Consider the following 4199-nt stretch of genomic DNA (forward strand, 5'->3'; position numbering starts at 1 on the left):
CAGGCATGGTTCCCAGATTTACTGCTACACGCCAGATAACAACCGCTACAATATGCCCCAAAAATAATGGATCATTTATTGTCATTATTCTTATTACAACCATAATACTATGGGGGGACCCCCCCAGCTTAAATTTTCCTTTCTTATGGGAGGTCCCTTGTTCGTTATTGGAGGTCCACACACACACACCCAGCCCCCCCTCAATTCGAGCCCTGTAACCAGTCAAGGGTCCGACCGGTTAGCTAAGGGCTAGCCCAGAAGACACATACACAGAGACCTCATACAGTATGACTTTCAGGTTATGAAAGATAAGTGAGTTGCACTTGAGAAAAGTAGACCCTTACTTGGTGAATATGAAAGTGAATGGTAGAGAGGTTAGCTTTGAGATACATACAGGCTGCAGTCTCACGGTAGTAAATGAACACACCTTCTAGATGATATGTAAAGAGAAGAGTAGTCTTATCTCTTGAGCCCGTCAAAATCAAGTTAGAGACTTATACAGGCGACCCAGTCAAGGTGATAGGGGCAGCACAGGTGAAGGTAATGTACCAGCAGCAAAGACAGAAGCTACCTCTCATAGTAGTGAAAGGAAAGGGTCCCAACCTGCTAGGTAGAGGCTGGTTGGAGGAGATACAGCTCAAGTGGAAAGCAATAAAGAGCAGCCACAAAGCAAGAGAGCTGAAACACATGAAAGGGACAGAGAACGCCCCACAGTCAGAAAAGAAGACAACACTGCAGCAAGTGTTAGGTACTCACGAAGAGGTTTTCAAAGACGAACTTGGTACTTTGAAAGGTGCTAAAGCCACCATCCATGTGAAAGCTGACGCTGTCCCACGATTCTTCCGCCCGCGGTCTGTCCCCTATGCTGTGCGAGCAAAGGTGGATGAAGAAATAGACAGACTGATAAAAGAAGGCATAATCCCTCCAGTAAAATACTCAGACTGGGCAGCGCCAGTGGTCCCTATTCTCAAACCAGGGGGAACCGTCAGACTGTGAGGAGACTACAAGCCTACCGTAAACACTGTCTCCTCACTCGAACAGTATCCAATTCCTAGAGTGGAAGATCTCTTCACGGCACTATCCGGGGGTAAACAGTTCTCTTAATTAGATATGAATCATGCATATCAACAAATACTCATGGACGAGGAATCCAAGAAATACTTGACAGTGAATACTCACCGAGGGTTGTTCACGTACAACAGACTTCCTTTTGGGGTGGCGTCCACACCAGCCATTTTCCAAAGGACAATGGAGAGTTTGTTACGAGGGATCCCTCTCGTAGCAGTATATCTAGATGACATCTTAGTCAGTGGCGTCGACGAAGCTGATCACCTGAGAAATCTGGACGCTGTGCTGACTAGGTTGAGAGAGGCTGGGTTGCAATTGAGGAGAAGCAAATGCACCTTCATGCAAGAGGAGGTTGCACAGAGTGGACGCGCAGGGGCTCCACCCGGTCAAGAAAAAAGTAAAAGCCATCATGGAAGCTCCGACCCCCACAAATGTCACAGAACTCAAGTCTTATTTAGGTTTACTAAATTACTACAACAAGTTCCTTCCAAACCTGGCAACCCTGCTCGCCTCTCTCCACGATCTTTTGAGACAAGATGTGCGCTGGACATGGAAAAAGCAGCAAGAGAAAGCTTTTCAAAAATCAAAGGACTTGCTGAACTCAGCAGCAGTGCTGGTGCATTACAGTGCAGACCGAGACGTGATCCTGTCCTGTGATGCCTCGCCTTACAGCGTGGGCGCTGTGCTATCCCAGCGGATGGAGGAAGTGAGCGACCCGTGGGGTTCATGTCTCGCACACTTTCCCCAGCGGAAAAAGGATACTCGCAACTCGACAAAGAAGGCTTAGCTGTCATCTTCGGCATCCAGAAGATCCGTAAGCACTTGTATGGAAGAGCTTTCACCATCTATACAGATCACAAACCGCTAATCTACCTGTTCAACGAGAAGAAACCTATTCCACAAATGGGTTCACCGAGAGTACAAAGATGGGCTGTGAACCTGAGTGCGTATGAATACAAAATGCTCTACAAGCCAGGAAAACAACACGCCAATGCGGACGCGTTCAGCAGACTGCCAGTGCCGGAGACAGGACGGGAGGGTGACACCACGGAACAAGTCTTGATGATGGATCTACTGGATGACACACTCCTGGACACTAACCAGATCAAGCACTGGACAGCTAAGGATGTCACACTATCCCGAGTTCATGAGTACGTCCTGAAAGGATGGCCTGCCGAGACAGACACTCACCTCAAGCCGTATCATCAGAGGAGAAGGGAGTTGAGTGTGAGAGATGGGTGTGTGCTCTGGGGAGCTAGAGTAATCATACCAACCAAAGGCAGAGACACCGTACTGAAGATACTACACCAGACACACACAGGGATGACGAGAATGAAGGGGCTCGCCAGATCGTATGTGTGCTGGCCTGGTATGGATCAGGATGTGGAGAAGGAGGTTCAGTAATGTGAGGAGAGTCAAACACACCAGAAGGCACAACCCGCCACACCGTTACACCCCTGGGAGTGGCCGGAGGAGCCTTGGTCCAGGATTCATGTGGACTACGCAGGACCTTTCATGGGAGAAATGTTCCTACTGATCGTGGACGCACATTCAAAGTGGATGGACATCTACCCCGTGAAATCAGCCACATCACAAGCGACAATCGAGAAACTACGTCAGAGCTTCAGTGTCTTTGGACTACCAAAAATGCTAGTTTCAGATAATGGAACCTGTTTCACGAGTGCAGAGTTTGAGTCTTTCATGAAACTGAATGGAATACATCATGTGAAGTCAGCACCGTTCCACCCTTCCTCGAACGGGCTAGCAGAGAGGGCAGTACAAACTTTCAAGGGGGGGATGAAGAAGATGAAAGGAGATACACTGCAGACCCGACTGTCAAGATTCCTGTTCAGTTATCGCATCACACCTCAGGGGACTACAGGCTTGTCACCTGCAGAGCTGATGATGTCACGCCGACTCAGATCCACTCTCGACCTGCTCACACCAGACGTGAAAACAAAAGTGCAGCAAAAGCAAATGAAACAGACACAAGCCCACGACGGACACACCAAACTGAGGAGTTTTGCACCTGGAGATGAAGTAGTCATTCGGAACTACTCCTACGGTCCCAAATGGATCCCGGCCGTCATCGAGAGCTCATCGGATCCAGTGTCCTATACTGTCACTGTTGGAAGTGGTCAAACCATGAAGAGGCATGTGGATCAAGTTCGAACCAGACTGACACACACCGCGCCTAGTGAGGTGACTGGACGAGACCCGGTGCCAGTGGTGAGCACTGAGGGAGGTTCTACGGGCCTTCTACCTACAGCATCGGAGGTGAGTGAAGAACCACCTACAAGTGAGTTACCGGAGCCGCCGCCTGCTTCTGAAGTGTAGAAGAGACCGGACTTACCTGTGGTGACTGAGGTGAGGCGTTCAGGAAGAGAGAGACATTCACCCTCACACCTCAAAGACTTTGTTAGAAAGTAGTGAGATCTTTTCCAGGGATAGAGCAACAATGCGCTCTGATCTCACTGGAAGGATGTACCTTCCTAGTTAAAAGAAGAAAAAAGAATTCCAGTTCATTGTGGTATTGCAATGTGATGTTGAAACAACTGTGTTAGAGAGAACAGTATGTTTAGTTAGCGGAATAGAATTGCATTACTAGTTTCAGCTTAAGGGGGGGGGGGGGTGCGGTATCTTGAACTAGGCTACATGTTATACCCCCAGGCCGCTAGAGGGCGCGCCTACCTTACAATTAGTTAGATGATACAGTATAACTGCAGAGTGCTAGACCAGTTCAGACTTGCCAGACAGTGATGCACATGTAATAATGTTCCATGCTGCAAGATGTTCATTAAAAGACAGTAAACATGGATAAATGCGTGCTCGGTTCATCAACCAAGATATGACAGCTGTTGAGGGGCAGACAACACAAAATGTGGAACTTGTGCTGGACACGGGCTCTGCCGTTTCAATCCTTCCCAATGCAATGTTAATGCGACTTTTCTCAAACGCCCCACTGAGTACACCGACACTGAAACTTGTGAGTTATGGAGGCAATCCTATTCCTGTGAGTGGAACTCTACATGCCATGAGGAGTGAGATATATGTTACACACTCGGGCACAGCCATTCTAGACAGAGACTTGTTTGCTGGACTTGATATGCAGTTAGTCAATGGTCAGGTTG

The 4199-nt window shown here is 48.3% G+C and overlaps 1 pseudogene; it reads left to right on the forward strand.

The window, feature by feature from the left end:
• The first annotated feature begins 2391 nt into the window (after positions 1–2391).
• LOC130111173 (uncharacterized protein K02A2.6-like) lies at positions 2392–3405 on the forward strand (annotated as a pseudogene).
• Positions 3406–4199: the final 794 nt, after the last annotated feature.

The sequence above is a fragment of the Lampris incognitus genome, chromosome 1 (genome assembly GCF_029633865.1).
Source record: "Lampris incognitus isolate fLamInc1 chromosome 1, fLamInc1.hap2, whole genome shotgun sequence".
NCBI classification, from domain to species: domain Eukaryota; kingdom Metazoa; phylum Chordata; class Actinopteri; order Lampriformes; family Lampridae; genus Lampris; species Lampris incognitus.